This window comes from Tursiops truncatus, chromosome 8 (assembly GCF_011762595.2).
Source record: "Tursiops truncatus isolate mTurTru1 chromosome 8, mTurTru1.mat.Y, whole genome shotgun sequence".
In the NCBI taxonomy this organism is placed as follows: domain Eukaryota; kingdom Metazoa; phylum Chordata; class Mammalia; order Artiodactyla; family Delphinidae; genus Tursiops; species Tursiops truncatus.
The window spans coordinates 12,139,053-12,161,603 of NC_047041.1; the positions used below are offsets into that span (position 1 = coordinate 12,139,053).

The 22,551-nt window shown below is 50.0% G+C and overlaps 1 protein-coding gene across 9 annotated transcripts in view; it reads right to left on the reverse strand.

The window, feature by feature from the left end:
* The window catches only part of GRIK4 (glutamate ionotropic receptor kainate type subunit 4), a 354,683-nt gene that overhangs the window by 51,717 nt on the left and 280,415 nt on the right, over positions 1 to 22,551 (reverse strand). The gene's annotated exons all lie outside the window — the stretch shown is intronic.

The following is a 22,551-nucleotide window of genomic DNA, read 5'->3' on the forward strand; positions in this document are numbered from 1 at the left end:
GTTATTAATATTCTTTTTCTAACAAAATTCACTTTTATGCCATGACAGCTATACCTGTCCTCCCTCTTGATGTGTCTGTGGGAGGAGGTGAGCTCCACGTCCATCATCTTGATCTCCACCCCTACCTGTCCTCCCTCTTAAACAAGTATCCATGATCCACACTCCTTTAAAGCCCAGCCTGGGAGTCAGGCCCTCATGGCCCGCCCATCCCTCTGAGTTCAGTCTCATTTCCTGGCACTCTTCTGGAAGCCCCCCCACCCCACCCCGGGAGTCTGGTTCAGCCAACTTTCAAACACACCTTGTACTTTCCTACAGGTGGAACTCAAATGATGCCACTCCTTCTACCTGGAATGTCCAACAGTAACTCTACTCTTCAAGGTCCATTCAAAGCTTACCTCCTCTGTAAAACCTTCTCTATCATCTTCCCAGGAATAAGCCTTCCCTCCTCACAATCAATAAAGGAGCTAAGACATGGCTTATACCGTTCAGGTGGCATTTGCCATAAATTGCCTTGTATTAGAACAGGGGGCCTGGGCTCATACTCCAACTCTGCACTTATTAGCTGTGTGACGTTGAGAAAGGACTTACCTTCTCTGTGTCTCAGTTTCTTCATCCATAAAGTGGGCACAACAACAGTTCCCACCCTCATGCAGCCTCCATAGGAATTAAATGAGCAACCATGCAAAGTCTCTGCCTGGTGCAGAATAGTTCTCAATAAATGTTAGCTCTTACTATTATTATTATTGTCACTGTGGACATTCATGCACATAACTTAGCTCCCCATTAGACTATAAGAAGCAGGGACCATGTCTTCAAAAAACTTAACTTATATAGTATTTCAAAATTGCCATTTAGCTCCATTTTACAGACGAAGAAACTGAGGCCCAGAGAGGTTATTAATTTGCTCAAGTACACACAGCTAGCAGACGGAGAGCTACCTTCAGACGTACAGATTCTCAGGTCTGCTTTCTTATCACTGCACTGTTCACAGGGACGTTCCCAAAGTGGACACACGGTAAATCTCTAGTTAACAACCAGTGCAGCTAACAGTGCAGGGTACAGGGGGACAACACCCCAAACATGGCCTACCCTCCAGTCCCTCCTTGCTGACAGCAGAATCAGGCTGATTTCGGACATGTGCCTGTATGTAGGAGGGATTTTGTCAGGAAGCTGGGTCATTATAACCGGATTCAAGTCATGGTCTGGACACCACTGTGAGATACAATTCCTCATCCTCCAGCCTAAGGAAGACTTGAAGCCCTAAATCCCCACTAGAGGGCTCCCTTCTCCCCTTGCCCCTTCCCCAGGCCCAGTTCCCTGCAACTCCTCGGGCTACACAGGGAGCCCAAGCAGAAGGGGAAGGGCCTCACACCCCGCCATTAAGGCAGCAATCAGCGGTGCTGGAGATGGGGGGTGGTTAATTACCCGCCGGAAAGAACGGGGACGCTGAGGACAGGCCCTGGCTTTTCGTGCTGCTCAGTGGAGCAGATTAACATCTGCAGCTCAGCCCATTTCAAATTAGATTATCTGCTAACTTCCTGTCTTTTGATCCATTCACCTCCTGGGCACCTTCCTCCCACCCTCCCCTGCCCTCACCTCGTGAGATGCCCAGGGAATCTGCCGTGATTCACCGGGGTCTCCATGCTGAGCTGCAAAGGGATCTGAAGGCGCCGGGGAGCTCGCTCTCACTCCTGGCTCCCCTGGCACTGGCGGGAACCCTCAGACTCCCTAATAACAGGCCTCAGCAACGTGCACAGCTGCTCTCCTGCCGCAAGAGGAAGGCGGACTTCCCACTCCACCTGCCATGGGCTGAGGCCGAGGAGGAACTTGTAGGGTCCCGTGGCACCTGCCAAATGTCTGGTGCCCTGTTCACTGAGGAGGCTGGGGGTCAACCCCACCCTTCCTCCCTCCCCAGTCTGCTTGCTATTCAGAGGGAGGCCTTGATCAGAGCCTTTTCGGATCCATCGGAGCCCAAGTCTGTGGGATTTACTCGTGTTCCCTGGACTGAGCCTACAGGGCTCGGAGTCAGGCCCAGAGGAACATCAACATTCCTGGGGAAGCAGCAAAATTATTTGCAGGCCCAAGGGCTCCCCAGTGCTATTTCTCGAGCTGACAGCATACTCTCAGGGCTGGATGAATTTCTTTAGAGTTAAATTAAATTCCCCATGAAATATTTAGTTAGTTCAGCTCAGGGTTGCGTAATTGGCCTATGTGGGCAGATTTGAGGAAAGAACCAGGCTTGAGGAAAGAAGGGTTGGCAATTCGTTCACGGGTAAAGTTGTGCAGCACAGGGGTCCAAGCTGGGTCAGGAGGCCAACTAGATATTGCTGACGTTTGACCTCTTATCACATGCTCCCATCTCTAGCCATAGACCCTCTTGCCCTTTGGGGTCAGAGAGATGTATGTCTGAACCCCAGCTCTGCAATTCTCAGCTGAGCAAATTACCTGAAATCTGGGCTTCGGTTTCCTTACCTCTAAAATGGGCAAACACATGCCTATTTCTCATGATTGTTGTGAGGATTAAATCCGGTAACCTGTGGAGATGGAGCTCAGGGGTAGTCCCGCCCCTTACAATCCCCTCTTCCAACTGTAGCCAGTGGGGTGTTTGAAAGCTAAGGCAGCTCATGCCATTCTCTGTATTGCCTTTTTACACTTTTTTATGCCATGGACCCTGTTAGTAGTCTGGTGAGGTCTGTTAACCCCTTCTTTAAAAATATTTTAGGGCTTCCCTGGTGGCGCAGTGGTTGAGAGTCCGCCTGCCGATGCAGGGGACACGGGTTCGTGCCCCGGTCCGGGAAGATCCCACATGCCGCAGAGCGGCTGGGCCCGTGAGCCATGGCCGCTGAGCCTGCGCGTCCGGAGCCTGTGCTCCGCAACGGGAGAGGCCACAACAGGGAGAGGCCCGTGTACCGCAAAAAAAAAAAAAAAAAAAAAATTAAAATGTTTATTATATTTGCTGTGTCACGTGACTGTATTACACAATACAGAATTACATAATTGTGATACACTGACCACGAGAGCCAGAGGCAGCTCTCACAGCAACATTCGAATGGCACCTTTGGCAACAGTCACAGGCATGGCTAATACCACTACGATTTGTTGCCCACATTTGTAATCGAAGGAAACTTTACATTTCAGTTTGAATTTAGAAAAAACATAGATGCAAATTTTTCCCTTCTAAGCTTATGGTCTCTCTTGATGCTCTCCTCAGACGCTTGGGTGTGAGTGGACCCCGGGAAAGGAACCCAGAGAGACCTCCCAGTTTACTGACCGTGATTCCTTACTACAGCCCACCAGGCATTGTGTGATAGGGCCGCGCCCTGCTTCTCAAATATGACCAGTGCCTTTGCGCCTTGGAATCCTGGCATTTACTCTTTCCCCTCCCTGCTCCACTCTGCCCTGGCCTCGGCGAGGCTGGCTTCCGCACACTCTGTTCGGATCTCAGAGTGGCCTTCCCAGAGTGTCCATCCAAAGACGCCCTCTCCCTGACACTCTCTGTGTAATTTCCTGGGTTTCTTCCTTCACAGCAATAATCACAATCAAAAATGTTCTTGTTCATGTATTCATCTACTTGTTTATTATCTTTAAAGCAAGCTCCAGGAGGCAGGAACCTGTTGTGTGCTGGGTCCACATGTGTCTCCAGAGCCTGGAACAGTGCCTGGCACGTGATAAGCACCAAACATTTGGTAAAGGAAGGCACAACCAAATGAATGAATAGATGAATCAAAGCAAGTGGGAGCTCAGTTCATGTTATTTTCTCACCTTGAGTCTTGACTCATTGTGTCATAATGTCTTGGCTAAGAGCGCCCATGCTATGGCCTCCCTTGCCACTCACCAGCCACGTAATCTTAGGCAAGTGACCTACCCTTTCTGTACCTCAGTTTCCTCATCTGGAGAATGGGACTGTTATAATACATACCTCATAGGTGTGTTGTGAAGACTAAACGAATAAATATATGAAAAGCACTTAGATCACTGCCCGGGACAGAAAATGTTACAGAAGTGTAAGCTATTATTTTTTGCTGCAAGTTAAAGGATCAACTTCAATGTTATTTAAAACAGTAATTGTTTCAAAAAATCAATGCAGGTTTTGAAGAGAGAACAAAGAAATCCCATGATTGGAAAAGCAATATATATGATAGCTGTTACACTGTGTTTAAGTAGTTGGGATGTGAAAAAGAAATAGCACTGAGAGTTTGGGTCTAGGCAGCTTCCACGGATGCAGTGATGCCCGGGGAAGCTTGAACTCTGCTTCCTCGCCTGGCAGCACCATTACCATCCCCGTCATCATCCCCCTGATTTTCTGAAGTTAGACCACTGATTTACACATCAAAGAAAACGATAGAATCCTGTCTAATTTTTCAGGAGGATATGCTCATTCCTAGTCCAAATGCTCCTTATTTCCCAATCAAACTCATAAAACCTCCAGCCCACATGAAAATGTGGCCATCAGTAGGCCCTGTGATAAGAGGCGGGGGATTTCCACTGACGAGTTCACACACTTCTGCCAGTTTCCCACCCTGCTGGCTGCCAGAAAAGCTGGTTAATAATGGTCTGGGACACAGCGTGAGGCCCTGACATTGAGCAAGGCTAACTGGCCCACACGGGGATCAAACCTGCAGCCCTGACCTTTCAGATAGAGAGCCTGCCTGCACTGACCAAGCCAATTCTACACCTACTAGGGGCCTCTGGGTTTCAGGCCTGTGCGTGTAAAGCAAACTCAAGGAGGCTCAGACAGCAGTGTTGGCTGCTGGAGAAATCTGACAGTAGCTCTAGCTCACAGGGCTTTCTTTTATTTCCCTTCCCACTTGTCAGCCCTGTATTTAGGAACGGCGTGATTCACTGGCCTGTTATTAGGACTGTTTTTTTTGTTTTGTTTTGTTTTTTTGCGGTACGCGGGTCTCTCACTGTGTGGCCTCTCCCGTTGCGGAGCACAGGCCCCGGACGCGCAGGCCCAGCGGCCATGGCTCACGGGCCCAGCCGCTCCGCGGCATGTGGGATCTTCCCGGACAGGGGCACGAACCCTTGTCCCCTGCATTGACAGGTGGACTCTCAACCACTGCGCCACCAGGGAAGCCCCCAGGACTGCTTTTGTTGGGTGAGATAAAGTACCACCAGTAGCTGGGAGCTCTGCTGACAGCCACGGAGAACTTTCAGAGGCCTCCTCTTCACCCCCTCTCTACTCCAAGCCAGTGAGCCTCCTCCACTGATTCCCCCACCCCTTACTGTCCTGCTACACAGAAGGGAGGTCCGAGCTCGGCCTCAGGCTGGACCCTGAGGTGCGCCAGGGCGCCAGGAAGGGTGAGCAAAGATCTTTTTCTCATTTCTTATCAGCATATGCACAAGTCAAAACCACTGCCAAGGGTAGAGGGCATTTTCTCAGGGATCCCTGCAGTTTTTCCAAAGAGGACAGCTAGAGATGCTGTCATAAACCTCTGGCCACTCCACCTAGGTGATGAAGTGTGTCTGGTCTACTTCAAAGAGGTGCTGACAGGGCTCAGGTGTCCACCCCTAATAACATCCCCAAAGTTCTTTTTCACAGACTGCATTTGAGCCCCATGGCGATCTCAAGGCCAGCAGTAGCCAATTGAGAGACAGGAGAATAAGACTCAGCAAACATGGCGTTCAGTTCGGGATGATAGTTACCTTTTGGGAGGAAGGAGGGTTTAGAGTGAAAGGAGGCATTTTGGGGGGCAGGGACAAGGGTCTACAAGGGTCTGCAGGGTGCTGGGGCTGGTGTATTTCTTGACCTGGACTGTGACTACGTGGGTATGTCCCCTTTGTGATAAGTCATCAAGTCGACACTTATGATTTGTGTACTTTTCTATATGTATATTTCAATTAAAAGGTTTTTTAAAAAGGTAAGTGATTTGCCCAAGTAAAATAGAGAGTGGCTACCGTCAAGCCTGACACTCAGCATCCTGCTGACTCTTTGGAATAAACAAGCCTGGAACATACATAGCGGGCTGCAATGGCTGCATTATTTCTGCCAGGGGCTGGTAATTCCACACAGAGGAGAGAGGGGCGCTCAGGCATGGTGAATCTACTGTGTATCTCTGTTTAAACACCTGTGTGGCTTCTAATTCAAGAAGGGCTAAAAGGAACATCTGGACGTTTTAACTGGATTTGTGTTTTGCATCTGGATGAAGAGAAGTCCAGATCCCTTGTCTGGTCCAAACAACTGAACAGGTTGTGAAACTCCCAGAGAAGCCGACTCTCTCTCTGCTCTGAACACTGGGCAAAGCCCTAGGGGGGACCTGGCGGAGCTGCAAACACCCTCCAGCACTTGCCAGACCCCACTCTGGAGGGGTCTTGAAACCCAGAGGAGGAGGACAGCACTCTGTCCCACGTTGGACAGTGTTCTTGCAGTGTTTTGTGACAGCTGTCAGAGGGTCCTGGTTGAAGTCTGTGTCTTGATAGCTGTGGGCCCTTGGGCAAGTTTCTTAGCCTCTCTGAACTTGTTTTCTCAGGAGTAAAGTATAAATGCTAACAGCTTCTAGTTTACAGAGTTGCTGTGAGGATTACATGAGTTAGCATACAAGGCCTGACACACAGAAAATGTTCACCACTCAATAAATGTTTCCTGCTATTACTACTACGCTGTTTCTGGTTCTGGCATCCTGCCTCCATCCTCTGCCCATTTGTCTGAAGCTGCTGAGACCTGGCCTCTGCTTTGGGCTGCACCATCCTGCCTGGTGGGGTTTTTGAAGGCTGAGCTCTTCTACCTGATTTGTTCCTACGGACTCCCCTTCACTTTTGATCAGACTGACACCAGCTGACACATTTGCTGTACTTACCGACCACACCTACTCTCTGTTTTGATCTCCTGCCTGTATTCCACTGTTCATCACCCCCTGGCAGCCAGCAGGCCCCCAGTCGGCCACCATCCAGGAACCCAGCAGGTCTGCTCAGGGAGTGTCCTGGATTTGGATCAGGGATCCATTTAGCAAGAGCTGACAGTCCTTCTGAGCAGTTCAAAGTCACTGCATGGACCACCCGCTGCCAGTTTTAGAGATCTACGCCTTCATTCTGTTGCCTAAATTGCAAACGTAGACACGGCAAGAGCAGAAGTTTGTCATCAAACAGGGGAGCACACCTGAGGGCTGCAGAAGGTAAGGTATAATGCCATAGTTTCTGCAAAGGGTGAGGCAGAACGGGGCTCTCAGAGGGCTATCTCCAGAGCTGCCAGCACTGCCATTGGCACGATTGAGCCAGGCCTGGTTCTCACGCTGACAAATGGTGGGATGTTAGCTGCTGCTGACAAGCTACAGCACGACAAGAAAAATAGTCTGTGAATAAGCCCCCTGAAGCATATAAGGATTCTGGCCAGGAACTGAGATGGTGAGGCCAAGCCATGGCAACAAGCAAGTAGAAACCACAAGACCTTCTGGTGCAAATTCATCTCCGTGAGTGAGGGATGGCCAAAGAACAGAGGGAACTGTCACATTTGGATACTTTGAAGCAGGCATGTTTATTCCTAAGAAGGCAAGGGATAAGCAGTGCCCGCTTGCCGGGGGTAGGGAGCTGGGGCGGGCAGGGAGCCACAGTAGCAGGATCTGATGACCAAGAGATTGCTAGGTGAGCAAAGCATGGCATGTGTTCAGGGCAGCTCCCCACAGTACTTAAGGGGACATATTACGGACGCATTTGAGTTTGGAGTCTGATTCTGTCACTTCTCAGCCCCATGACCTTGGACAAGTGAACCTCAGAGCCTGTTTCCTGATCTATAAAATGGCGATAAGAATACTTTACCTTGTAAGGTTCTTTGACGATTAACTGAGGTGATATTTGTAAAGCAATTAGTAGCCCTGCATCTGGCACATAGTAAGTGCTCAATAAACAGTGCTCATGACTATCTTTGGTGCAAAATCAGTCAAGGGACAGGCAAAAGGTCAGCCTAGGGAGTCACAGGGGGTTGAGCACAGCACACAGGAGTCTCAGGGGAGGTGACTCAGATGCCCAGATAGGCGATCCGGGCTCCTGCTGCATGGCGTTCATGGTGTCATCCCTCTCCACCAACACACATACTCAAGGAAATAAAGCGGGCAAGCACAAGGGGGAAGCTTTATTCCAAAGGCAGGTGGAGGATAGATGTGTGTGTGATGCAGGCTGAGCAGACACCCAGTTAGGCCGACTAAAGCTTAAGGAGTGAAGAAAGGGGGATGTGACTTGCGGGGCAAAATGGAAGACAGGGTCAACTTTAGAGTCAAAGAGCTCACCCTGGGAATTCCCACCCCATGGGGAGAGGAACGAGGGGTGAGGTGGCTTAAGCTCTTTTTTCTCAAGGCAACGTAGGTCTGGGAAGTGGGGCAGGATTGAGCATACAGCAGGGTGAGCTGAGGGCCCAGCTGTGGGGACCCGGGGAAGGCAGAGCCAGGAAGGGAAGCAAGGGTGTCCAGGAAGCGTGTTCAGGCCCCGTGGCTGCCCTGGGAGGACAGGCCCAGGGTAAATGTCATCTCCTGCTGCCCCAGCCTGCTGAATGCACCAGCACTTGTGGGCCACTGGTGTGTTTTCCCTGTTACCAGTCAAAGGGATCATCTGAAAACCTACAACTGGTTCTGGCATTGAGATGTTCTGTCCAGGCTCTGAGGTCCTTGGACTCAAGGGCTATAGTGGTTAATTCTTTTACACATGTCTTCAAAGCATCCCATCCATCTACCCATCCATCCATCCATCCAACCAACCACCCATTCATCTACCCATCCATCTATCCCATAATTCCTGAGTGCTGTGTATGCTGGGGCCTGTTCCAGGTGCCACCGGCATACAGATGAACAAGACAAATGTAGTTCCTGATCTCAGAGAACTTACATTCTAGTCTCATAATAAGACTTATCTTATTTCTCATAATAAGAAAGGTGATTTCCGTTGGTGATAGTTTCTTTGAAGGTCATACAACGTACAATCTCTCTCTGTGGTAGAGAGAGATTCAGAGAGAGGACGGAGGTCCCTTAGGGTGGCAGAGAAAGAATGCTTCTTGGAGGAGGTGATATCTGGATTAGACCTAGATAACAAGGTAAAAACAGTAGACTGGAGACTTGGGGAAAGAAGTTTTTGCTAGAAGGAAGAGCAAGTGTACACACCGTATGCTGGAACTGGGCACACTACGCACAAGGAACAAAGAAAAGGCTAGAGAGTGAGGGGCCAGCGATGGGAGATGCAGGCCCTTGGGAGCTCTTAGTCATTTCTCCGGATTGTAGGGATGTTGGTGAAACTGTGGTGAAGGCAGAGCGTGTTGCTCACTGAGCAGGTGAGCAAATGGTGGCCCAGGGAGATTCAGCCGCCAGCGTAAAGCCAGGGATAGACCCAGACTTCCAACTCAAGGTACTTTTTTTCCTAAGATCAAGAGGACACTTGGGGCTTCCCTGGTGGCGCAGTGGTTGGGAGTCCGCCTGCCGATGCAGGGGACACAGGTTCATGCCCCGGTCCGGGAAGGTCGCACATGCCGCGGAGTGGCTGGGCCCGTGAGCCATGGCCGCTAGGCTTGTGCACCCGGAGCTTGTGCTCCGCAACGAGACAGGTCACAACAGTGAGAGGCTCACGTACAGCAAAAAAAAAAAAAAAAAAAAAAAAAAAAGGACACTTGTACTTGCCATCAATGCCACCACCTTGTTACCTAACAGAGGTGACTTCTTCCCCAAGAGATGACCCAGAGACCATCCATCTGGAGGGATTTCCTGCTCCTTGTGCCCCCTTTTCCTGCAGAGTGTAAGGACAGGGGGTCAGAGAAGCCCGGCAAGCCGCCACCACTGCAGATAACATTTAGAAGGCAGCTGGAGCTCGCTCCGCAGGAACACAACCAGACACGTGGTGCTTCAGTTTTGTATTGATTGATTACACTTTTGTAGTGTCCAGACAGGTGTGGCAAGGAGGGATTAACCGAGGCCAGCCTGGGAGAGGAAGGACCTGGCCCTGGAAGAGCACATCTCATGGAAGCGGGTGGGCCTGTGTATGTGTGTGTTTGGGGATGGATGCAGGGGAAGCTGAGGAACTGGGCTTTAGGCCTGGAGAGGAAGTGCAAGCAAAGCCTTAGGTGGAAAGTTGGGTAACAGATGGCAGGGAAGGAGAGGACAGGGCTGCCTCTCTCTGAGAGTCACTACATGCCAGGGACACCAAGGAGACTACAGTTCATTGATTTCTCATGATAACCCGGGGGTGGATGCTACTGTGTCCATTTTGAGGATGAAGGCGTGGAGTGGGGTGGGTCAGAAACACTGGGTGGCGTGTCCAAGCCCACACAGAGGGCAGGGATCTGCACGTGGGGGGCCGGCAGGGGGTATGGGGTGAAGGATAGGTGAGAACGCTCAGCGCCCCCCCATTTCACTACCACCTGCACCCTGACGACCCCCAAACGGAACTGAGGCCCAGCTCTGCCTTGTCGCTGGCCTTCCTCACACACCTTTCCGCACATACTGTGTTCCTCTAGCTCCAAGTCCCGCCGGCACTACAGACCCACGTCATCAACTGCATCTCTGCCATCTAAAGCTACTCTTTTTCCAGGGACTGTTTCTCAGTCCATGACTCTACCAGGCGCCTGTCCTCCAAAACCGAGACCAGGAGTCAGCCAGAGTCTCCCCTCTGCCCCCGCCATCACCTCCCTGCTCTCTCGCCATCCAATAAGCGAGCCCTGTCCATTTTACCTCTGAAATTCCTGTGTAATCCAGCACTGCCATGCGGACCTGACTGCTGCTGGCATCACTGAAGTCTCCACTGGAATTACTCAGTAGTTTCTGCACGGGCCTCACTGCTCCTAGCTCCTCCCCAGTTCATCCATCCAGTTTAGTGGATGCCAAGGGCACCCGTGGTCCTCGAGCTTGCTTGAACATGAATCACAGCCGCCTGGAGGGCCTGTGAAAATGCGCATTGCTGGGCCCCACTCCAGAGTGTCTGATTCAGTAGGTCTGGATGGGACCCCAGAATCTGGGTTTCTGACAAGTCCTAGGTCATCCCGATGCTGCTGGTTCCAGAACTGCACTTTGAGAGCCGCTGTTCTAGAATCGATTTCCAAACCAAAGGTCTAATCATACCACTGCCCCACTGAAAGAGACTCCAGCCACTCCCTGCTAGCTTTAAAATATGGTCCCGTCTCCCTGCAATGATCTTCACAATCTGTCCCAGACTCTCTCTCCAGCATCACCTCAAGCCACTGGCCTCCCTTCAACCTGAGATGCAGAGACGTCGCACTATCCGTATTCCTTACACCTGTCATACATTTCAAACTCCGTGTCTTTGCCCACACAGTTCCCTCTGCCTGCAACTCTTTCCATCTTGAGGCTTGTCAAATTCCTACTTATCCGTCAAGGTCCAACTTGACTGTAACTTCCCTTAGAGGCATCACAGTGTGTTAGAATGACCGTGGACTTTGAGGACAGGCTTGGCTTTGAATTCCAGTTCAGTCACTTGTTAGCTGTGTGACCCTGAGTTCGTCTCTCTGTGAAGGTGGAGTTAACCTCCGCATCCTCATTATAAACGGTGAATGATGCCATTTATTTGTAAGAGAGGAAATGATGCGTGAGAAATGCCTGGCAGGTAGTAGGTACTCAGTAAACAATAGCTATCATTATTGTTCATTCTGCTCTAAAGCCTTGCCTGGTTCTGGAGCTGAATTATTTCTTTTTTCCTCTGTTCCCATAAAATTTTGTGTATGATTCCATTTTGCTTATATCACATGCTGTGGTCTCATAATTTTTATACACTGGGCCTCATTCTTAGTAGAGTTGAAGCCATTGTACAAATTATAGAAATTGATCCTCCTAGCAGACTTAGTGGGCACACAACTTGGCGAACTAAAGGTATCTTTGAAGGAAGAAAATTGACAGGTGGATAGAGCCCCAAACCAGAGCACATGCTTGGTAAGCAGCGTGAGGCAGGTTTCAGGCCCCACTCACCCCTTGTACTGTATACAACCTGCGCAACCATCCTTGGAGGCTCCATGTAGGTAGAACACGAGCCCAGTGAAAGGAAAACCTGGGTCCTGTTCAACCTGAAGTCACAACCAGTGTTGAATCAATGCATGTAGGGCCAAGTAATATTGCCCGAGGGTGGGAAGCACATAAGTAGTATTAATAGGGCCTGGCCCCAGGTTCAGGAATAGGATTCTTACCCCTGGGGCAGGGGACAGTGCAAGAACCAGGGTTAGCAACATTAGAGACTCAGGCTTTGGAGAATAACCAGCAGCTGAATTACTGGGTGCTTTGGGGAACAAGACAGAGGTTAAGTGTCCACGTGCTGAACTGGACCTCTTGAAACGACCCCTGACCTCAGACCACAGCCTGGTGCCTGGCTGAGCCTGCAGGTGACACCTCACCTCTCCATGGGAGGTGAGCAATCAGGACCAGAGGATTCTTAGGAGATATTAAGATACCACTTCCCATAGCTTCCTTCCCTACCCTTGCCCCAAATCAATTCCCTACTGCCTGTCTCTTCTGTGTCACAGCAAGCCAATCTCTCAGAAGGCTTTCAGATGCCTTAATTAATCCATTTTCATTTCCCTAGCAGACCCTCACTCCCCTTAACAGCTGGTACTCGGCAGGGAAGGCGGAAATAATTCCCAAGAAGTGAACCTTTTGACAAATTTCCCAGGCTGCTTCTAGACACCCATGGCGTTTGGAGGAGTTCCCAGTCTGGAGATGCTGGGGTAGCTCTGAACATAAGTGAACTCCAAAGCCCCCTGGGATTCCCATCCATATCAACTTCTTTAGCGGAAAAGAACTCTCACGGGGGTCTAAGGACAGCCAGGCAAAGGCTCTGCTCTCTTTTCCTGAATCTGTGGCTGACCTTCTCTGAGCCTCATGTGCTACGATCCTGGGGAGGGAACCGGCTTGACACTGCTTCTTGGGAGATGAGGATTTAAGCTGTGCACCCTCACAGGTGATGTACAATGTCTTTCCTTGGTCCTGCCCTGCTTAGGGCTCCCCTAGCAACCTGCTCACCTCTCTCATGCCCACACCAGAGCACACGTTTCTTTTACGTGTCTGTCCTCTGCCTACCTCCATACCACCTCATCTGTAAGCTCTCAAAGACAGAACCAAGTCTCATCTGTCCTTTGACCCCAAACCTCTAGCACAGTAGCTGACTCACTGTGTTAAATTACTACCTGCTGATTGATTCATCAGTTGACGGCCCTGTTTTCTACGCCTTGGGTTGACAGTTGGGTTGATAGAAACCTGCTAAGAAATGAACTCCCTAAGTGTATTCAAGGTATGCTTGTCAGCTGGTGCCTTGCTCTGCATGATCCGAGGGAACTAGCTGTTAACACCTGCCTGTGTCCCAGGCACTGTGTTAGGTGCACATGGATATCAGGATGAATAAGATACTGTGCTTGCCTGCAAGGAGCTGGTGGCCTCACTGCCACTAAGAACCCGTCCCAGAGGTCCCCGTTCAGAAGTAATTTCTGCCTCCTACTCTGCTCTTTATATATGATGCAGTTTGTATTTGTAACAGAGTACTTATCCTGTACAACCCTGGGTTAAAATAATTTCCGTCGGTCTGTCTGCCCTTCTTGCTGGACAGCTCCTAGAGGAAAGGGATCTGGTTTCAAATCCTAGCACTTCCAGGTGCTGGCCTCTCTGGGGCTGTGCATTCTTAGTCTATAAAAAGGAAGTAGTGGGCTTCCCTGGTGGCGCAGTGGTTGAGAGTCCACCTACTGATGCAGGGGACACGGGTTCGTGCCCCGGTCCGGGAAGATCCCACATGCCGCGGAGCGGCTGGGTCCGTGAGCCATGGCTGCTGAGCCTGCGCATCCGGAGCCTGTGCTCCGCAACGGGAGAGGCCACAGCAGTGAGAGGCCCGCGCACCTAAAATAAATAAAAAATAAAAAAATAAAAAAAGGAAGTAGTTATAACACCCACTTCCTGGATAACAGGGTTGAGGATGTAAGTTTAATCCATGTGACCCTCTCACACTGGCCACCCAGAGCCTCTTCTCTTTCGGCCATTCTCCTGGTCCAGCCTATTCCTTCCTCTCTATTCTCCTAGCAAGTAGACGCAGAGGACAGGAAGGCTGAACCAAAATCACTCTCCGCTCCAGCCATCAGTTCTCACACGCCCCTGGTGATGCAGTAAGACGAGCACAAGACAGGGGTCTGAATAGGGTATGAGTCTGGGCTCTGGCCGCTTGCTGTGAGTCTGAGCTTGGGTTCATTGCTGACCCTCTGAGCCTCCATTTCATCTGGAAAATGGAGTCATAATCCCCGCCAGGCACAGATAAATGAAATAGCACATGTAGAGCTCCTGCCTAGTGCCTGGCCTTCGGTCAGCAGCCATCACTGGCCCCCTCTCCTTCCTGGGGGCTCAGCTTTGAACAAGGAAGAGGTGCCTTCAGCAGAGGACACCCCCATTCTAATTCTCTACAAAGCCATGGGAATGGAGAGGAAAAAGAAAACCTGAAGGCCCATGGCGGAGCCCTTCACTGAAAGCTGGTGATAGACAGGTAGGGAGGTTCACAATCATCGCAGGCTGAGGCTCCAGAGGCCCAGCCCCAGTCTTCTGGGGGCTGTGCACCTCACCCCTGAATGCAGAGAGAGGGAAGCAGTCACAGAGGCAGACAGCAAAGCCCAGTTGCATGGGCGGCAGCAGATACAGTCATCTCAGAAGAAAGGCTGTGCGGCTGCAATCTCAAAACTGCCTTTATTGGCTTTTTATCAGGTGGGTGAAAGGACTCAAGTGACAGAAAAGAACCTCTGAGAACTCAAAATGAGGCAGAGAGTTGTAAAGGGAGGGTCTGATGAGAGATGGACAGCAAAGGCGGTTGTGGTCCAAGATGCAGCCCAGGGCTCTGGCCCTTTTATTCTCAAGGACAACAGCCTGTGGATAATGAACCAGACAAGATGGATTTCCTCCCTTCCCAGGTCTTGGGGGGTGGTATGCAGGAACCACTGCTTGACATGCATCCCTCAAGAAGTCATTCCAGGAAGGACCTTGCTCGGAGTCAAACAGCCCTCCCTCTTCTCCTGAGAGGCAGGATGAGCTGAACCCATGCTTAAAAGTCTCCAGGAAAGGGGGGCTCCCTCACGCAGTAGGTCCTAGGATTAAATGCTGAGACCCCACACCGTTGCCATTTTCTCCTGCGCATCCTCACCGCCATTGCCTTCCTTCGGGCCCCATCCCGTCCCCCTGCATCACTGGACCACCATCTGATGAGTATACCTGCATCTGGTGTTCCCACCTCCAATCCATCCCCCTCTCCCTGTCGGACTAACCTTCCGGAATCAACACCAATTACGCCACTCTTCCCTTCCTGGAATAAAACAAACAGACCACCTCACTCTTCAACAGCTCCCCATTAGCTCTCTGGACATAGTTTAAGTATCCAACCATTTAAATCCTGTCACGATTGGCTCCTGCCTACAGCACTCCTCTCCTCCACTCCCTGCAGCACCTGACGCCAGCTGCAGAGAACCACTCACACTGCCTGGCATGATCTCAGCCTTTGCTGCACCTAGAATACTCTTTTCTACTGAGATGCTTCTCCATCCTCAGTACTCTGTTCAGTGGTCCTTTCCTGGGTGAGCCCTTCCCTGTTCATACCTGTACATACCTTGACAGTGCTTCCACCAGACCTGCCCCTGCCACTCACTACCCACGTGACCATGAACAGGTTCCTTATCTGCTTTGCGACTCAGTTTCCTCACCTGCAACATTTGCTTATTGTGAGGACTAAATGAGTTAGTATAGTCAAGCACTGAAAACGGTGCCTGGCCCACAGGAAACACTTAGTAAATGTCAGCCATCGTTATTCTCATCATTCTTAATATTATTAATAGAGCACGTATCACACTGTACAGGAGTTCTTGGTTTGCCTCTTTGAGTAGATCCTGAATTCCTTACCAGCAACCCCTCACATCCACATGGTGCTTGTCAGAAAGGGAGCACTTGGATGAATGAAGGAAGGAATGAATGAATGGTTGAATTAAAATTGGAGTTCCCCTCTTCCTATTTGAGTAAATGCAGAGACCAGGCTTTAAGGAGGAGAAGAAAGCCGTCCCTGAGTCTGGCCGTCACATGCGGAAAGAGTCGAGCTTTCAGTTTTAGTCCCTGGATCTGTACCTTAATTTTAAAGAATAGAATTCTATGACCTATTTGCAGTTAAAATAGTCTCTGGCTTCAAGGGGAAAAGGAATCCCAGGGGACTAGTTGTAATTTTTTTTTTTTTTCGTTCAGCAAAATGGCTCTGGACAACTTTCCCAGTGGATTAAGGCCACAGACAGCCCACCCTACCAAGTCTCTGGCAAACTCTCTCCACAATCCTTTCTCCCAGGGAACCAGGAGGGGAAATGGAATGAGGTATTTCAGCTTCATTTATACTTAATTCATCAAAATGTCATTGGTAAGAGCTATTCGATGTCCAAGGCTTATGAGCCTTGCATCTAAGCCTTCTAAAGCCCTTTTCTCTTTGAACCTAAACGGGCCGTTCTGCCAGCATGGTGTTGAATGCCAGCAGGGTGCTTGGTTCTGAGCTGGGAAGCTTGAGGGGGGGTCTCTCTCTTCCTGAATGTGCTTTGCTCTCTCCCAAGCTGGGCCCCAAGGATGTGAAATGCAGCCTCTCGCCTTCCAGGATACCAGTGCTCAGGGCTGAACTGACAAGGATGGCTCACACACACTGGGCGAGAGGAGAAGGGGTCAGAGAGCTCATCCGTCCAGCTCTTCCACTTCAAAGATAACGTGCAATTCCTTTATGGGCCAGAATCAGACATGGGTACCACATTCTGGGCATCCTCCAAATGTTCTGCCTAGAAGGACCTCTCAGGAGGGGACGCCATTTGTGACTGGAGGCAGATGAGGCTGTAATTCCCGCAGGAGAGGCCATATGCTGTGGTTGAGGACTCAGGTGCCCCTTCGCTGGCTGTGGGACCTTGGGTGAGTCATTTGTATTTCTAAGCCTCAGGCTGCTCACCCATAGGACGGGGATAAGGATATTCACTTCGCAGAGCCATTGTGGAGGATAAAGAGCCAATGCTGTGAAAGCAGTTTCAAACATGAAATCAGTGCACAAGGGCTTCCCTGGTGGTGCAGTGGTTGAGAGTCCGCCTGCCGATGCAGGGGACACGGGTTCGTGCCCCGGTCCGGGAAGATCCCACATGCCGCGGAGCGGCTGGGCCCGTGAGCCATGGCCACTGAGCCTGTGCTCCACAACGGGAGAGGCCACAACAGGGAGAGGCCCGCGTACCACAAAAAACAAAAAAATCAGTGCACAAGTGTGGGGGGCGACTAGGACAACACCCAGGACAGACACACCCCTGACTGCAGTGCTTCCCAGTTACCCACTGCAGGAAGAAGTGCTCGTGTCTTGGCAAGGATTCCAGACCCCTTCATGAATGCGCTGTTCCCCCCACCCTCTCTGTCCTGCCCACCTTGACTGTCATTACCCCACCACCACCACGATGCTCCAGCCACGTGACCGTCCCTGCCTCTCCTCAATCCCTAAGAGATGCATTCTCAACTCCCAGCAGCCACTTCCATAAACGATTTCATTTTAAACAATAGCCAACCTCCCAGCTCCACAGCTCCTTCTAGCTACAACCCTTTATCTTGCTTTCCCATAAGAGCGAAGCTTCTTTGAGGAGTATTGCACAAGGATTCAACCATTGCAGTCTGATTTCAATCCAGCCACCCACTGAAACCGCTCTTGCCCGTGGCTCCTGCACTGCTAAATCTGATGAAGGCTCTTCTGTACTTCCTTTCAAGAGGTGGGAAACTTCTTTACCCGCTCTCTCTCAGCAGCCTTCACAGGCTCTCCTCCCTCACCTCCCTCTTGAACGCATGGTTTTCTCCCTGGGGATTCCTTCTCTCCTCACAGCTTCAGTAACCATCTACATCCACTCCCACACCTAGAGCTTCGATCCGCTGAGCCCATTCTAGCCAACTCTTGCTGAATATCCTTACCTGTGTGTCCAAAAGGCTTTTCAAAGTTACCATTTTCAAGGCTGAAATCATCCCCGTCCTTCCTCCCAGACCTATTTTTCTCCTGAACTTTCCACCTCAATGACTGGCACCGCCATCCACCCAGACGTCCACGTCAGAAACCTGGGTGTCATCCTACTCTTGTCCCTCTCCCCTTGGCCACATCCATTTGGTCCCCGAGTCCTGATGATTTATCTGTTAAATAGTTTCAACAGGTTACAAAACAGCATAAGGATTATGATCCAGTTTAAGGAAAAACTTGTGTAAAGTATATACTCATTAAGAAATCAGAAGGGCCCATATGGAAATGTTAACCATGGGTATTACTAGATGGTGGAATTACAAGTAATTTTTTGTCTTTTAAAACGTATGTATTTTGTAAAGACTGCATACCTCTATATAAAAGACAAACTGTTATCTTTGAAGATAGCCTCTGAATAGGTACCTTCTTCTGACTCCTAAGTTACTTTTGGTTCTCATAAACTGTTGCAGCAACATGACCTTCTACCCGGTTCCCCTACCTCCAGGCTTGTCCCGCCCCTCCACATTCCATGCTGTAGAAGGTCATACAGGACCTTCGTCAGTGAGCACTGCCCACTTCCTAGCCTAGCTTTCCACCATGCTCTGTTCCACGTATAGTGACCTGAAACAGAAACTACCATATGTACCTTCCTGTCTCCACGCCTTGGACCCTGGTTCCTTCCCACCTGGCCTGTTCTTCTCTCTCCATGTCCCTCCTCTCCCTGGCCAACTTCTCCTGGTCCTTAAAGATTCAAGTCAAGCATCACCTCCTGCAGGCGTTTTCCCTACACATCACAAGCAGAGTCAGGAGGCCGTCCTCCAGTCTTCTCACCATCCCCTATCCCTCCCCATCCTATAGCCTTTCTCCCTCTGCTTTTACCCCACTGGTCCCCCATCAAATAGTGACCTAGGGACTACCTCATTCAACTTAGTTTCTGAATACCTTGAACGATTTCAATTAAAAGCTCACTTTAAATAAATGTATTGGGGTGATACAGGAGGAGGCTGAGGCTGTTCTGAGGGCATCTTCTTCTTCAAGCTGCTCTAGTCCATCTCCTCCTCTCGGCCAAGTATACCTCCACCAAGACACACCATCACTTCTGTGCAGTCCTGCCGTGGGCTCAGCTGTGAAGGATGTGACTGGAGCAATATAAATCCAAACCCAAGAGGCTCCCAAACAGACACGGTTCTCCTCTCCCCTGCCCAGACACAGCCCTGGGGGTGAGAGGCCAGCCACCTGGCCCATTTCATGTGAATCCACTTGTTTTCACTCCAACCACACTCCTACTTTTAATGGGATTTACACCAAAACACAGGCTCTGATGATTTCTAAACATAAGCAGAAAAGATGCTTGAATGCTCTTCCGCAGCCAACACGCCACATGTCCAAACCGCAAAGGTCTTGGGTAAGCAGGTGACAATGGAGGGGATATGGGGATATATGTGTACATAGAGCTGATTCACTTTCTTATACAGCAGAAACTAACCCACCACTGTAAAGCAATTATACTCCAATAAAGATGTTAAAAAAAAAAAAAAAAGCAGGTGACAATGGTTGTGAAAGACTGAGGATCTAGAACGCCCAGTGGAGACGACCCTCTACTCTTTACTGCACATCACTCCAACACCCAGGAAGCTACTGCATTCCTCAAACTCTCTAAAAAAAAGAAATTCCTGTATGTCAAATTTTCTATGCATGTGTGCATACTCACGTGTATGTTATTTTAAATCCTTACAAAAATTCTTTCTAGATAAACACTGAAGCCTTGGGGGATGGAGTGGAAAAGATAAAATAAGTTGCGTAAGAACACCCAGCTAGTAAGGGGGTGAATTGATGTTAGGTCTAACTTCAAGATTCACGCTCTCAGACCACGAGCACTGAAGTCAGACAAGGGCTTAAATGCTGGCTCCAAACTCACCAGCTGTGCGATCTTTGGCAGGTTACTTAAGCTCTCTGAGCCTGTATTTCCTCATCCGTGTAAGTGACAGATTTAGGTGCCGTGACCTCTGAGGTCTCTTCTACTTGGGACATCAAGTAGCCCAAGGCTCTACTGTTACAACCTCTGACTTGTTCCTGTGCAGCTTGGGGAAGGGGTCATACAGGAAGGATGCAGGCTCTAGGACTACTGTGATCCTAGGGGAACACTGGGGCAGACACATCAAAGCGTTGAACCCCGGGGCAGAGCAGGGCCGGGGTCACGCACTCCTGCCCAGAATAAGCCCCCACTCCGTGGCATTCAGACGACCTTCTGGCAGATATGCTCTTCTCATTCTTCACACATCAGCTCAAACATCATTTCCCAAGGGAAGCCTTCCCTCCCCTGTCCCCTTGCCTCTCAAGGCTGGACCCCTCCCCCGCAGGTACCCTCTCATAGCTCCTTCTACTTCCTCTTTCTTTGTACTTAACACAGTGTGTTAATAATATCCTGCTGTGATCATTCATTAATATCTGTCTCTCACTAGTAAGATTCATGAGGGTCGTGAGTACGTTTATTTTGTCCCCCATTGTATCTCCATTGTCTAGGAAAGAGGAAAGCGTTTGGTGGATCTGTATTGAACGAATGGGTTAATTAGTTAAGTAATTAATACTACGCAGTCAAGTCTTGATGAGACCAAAGCAGCAGTGTTTTGACTTGCAAGCCGACCTGGAGTGAATTTTAAGATCCTGTCTGATTGCCCAAGTCGTTCAGTACGAAGCTGCATGTCCTTGAGCCTTGGATTCCTCTCCTCTTCCTGCCAGTCCATGTCACAGCTCATTTGGGAGTTGATAAGGGGATGGCTGTGCACTGACTCTGACATCCCTGAAGTCACCCCACCAATCACCAGGAAGGCCAAGGGGGCTGAAGAAACAGGCTCAAGGTGACAGAGTACATCGGTAAGAAGGGAAGGAAAAGGCCTAGCATTTCATCTTTCTGGGGTTTAACCACTGGACTGCATCTCTACCAGGGGATCCCAACAAGAGGACTGCTTCGGGAGGGGCTCTGGGACTTCGAGAAGAGCAGCATATCCTTTGCTGTGGAAGGAAGTGTGGGCATCGTCAGCTGGGGGCTTGAGTGTCAAAGACAGCAGACAGCTCCCTGAAGAAGTCTTCACCCTCCCACTCTGCCCCGGTGAGAGGCTCCCAGGGCTCCCTGGGCCTTCTGCAACCTTCTGCTGATTGCTTGCAAGCCTCTCCCTGACAGCAAAGCCTCCCTCTGGACTCTAGGAACTGGACAGTTCACCGTCTCGCTGAACAAGTCTTGCCGCTGACCCCGCTGGGTCACTGCAAATGCTGTCAGGCAAACTCCTCACCACTGTCCCACCTCGGCTCTCAATTACCTTCTCCATGCTCTTGTCTCTACAGAACTTTTCATCATGCATCGCCAAGGATCACTTATTTAATACCCGGAATAACACTTTTATCCTTCAAGACTAGGATTTAAAAAATGCACATTTTACCCCAAGTTTGGTACATAGAAAGGGTTAAGATCATATGAATTCAATGGATAAAGAGGAGGGAGAAAAGAAGGAAAGAAAAAAGCAAGCAAGAGTGAAAGGGAGGGAGGATAAAAAGGAAGGAGAGAAGGAAGGGCCTAGACTTATGCAGACCTTTCTTGGTGACATCCCACTCCAACTGAGGTCGTGTTCTTAGGTGGGAAGAATGTGGGTTCTGGAGTTAGACAAATCTGGGTTCAAATCCCAGCCCCGTCTCACCCTAACTGTGTGGCTTCAGACAAGTCATTTAAGCTCTCTGAGTTCAGGTGGTGCATTTGTAAAATGAGGATCACAGCTAACTAAAAGGTATATTCCCAGAGGATTAGAGATAACGTACGTAAAGCACCCTGCACTTTGGCACTGGCTGGGAGGCTGCAGGGGCTCCTTCTGCACTCGGAAAGCACGGAGAGGTAGGGACGGGTTCAAGAACCAACCCATAAGAACCTAGGTCTGTGCTCTCCACATTGGATACCCATCACCTTTCCTGAGCAGAAAAACTCAGTTATGGAAATATGGACAGTGAATGAGTAACAATCAAATTAATTTTTACAGACGTTAACAGTATACACCAAGAAAACAAGAGCTCTGCCCCCGGAAGAACTTTCTATAGCCTTGCTCTAACCTAACGACAACTGACGCTCTGTGATGCTCACCTGTGTTTCAATTGAGTCTCTGCACTCACCCTGAAAACTACAGTCTGCCCAAGCGCACCTTGGCCCTGGGTCTGTACAAGCATATTAAGGAGAGCGGAACGTAATACAAGAAGTAACGAAATAGCCGTAACCGTGACCAACTCCTCTGCCAGGTGATCCCTTTCCCCCTGTTATTTAACCATGTCTCCTCGAGAGTGCTTCTCGAGTGTCAAAGTCAACGGACGTGAGTGTGTTCTACTCTCCCAGGGCCTGTCCAAGCTCTGCCAAGGTGCTGATGACCAAAAAAATAATCAGAACAAACAAAAAGCACCTGGATTATCCAAGAACGGAACCCCAATTCTCTAAGCCGCGTTCAGCGATCAAGGCCTCCGTTACCTGTTACAGGTGGGGGACTGGGACCGGGAGAGCCACAGGGCAGGGATCAAGGTGGTCTTATTCTTCAACGTATATTACCAGTGCCTGGCTCGTTGCCAGCTCAGGAAAGATTTGTGCAATGAATGGAC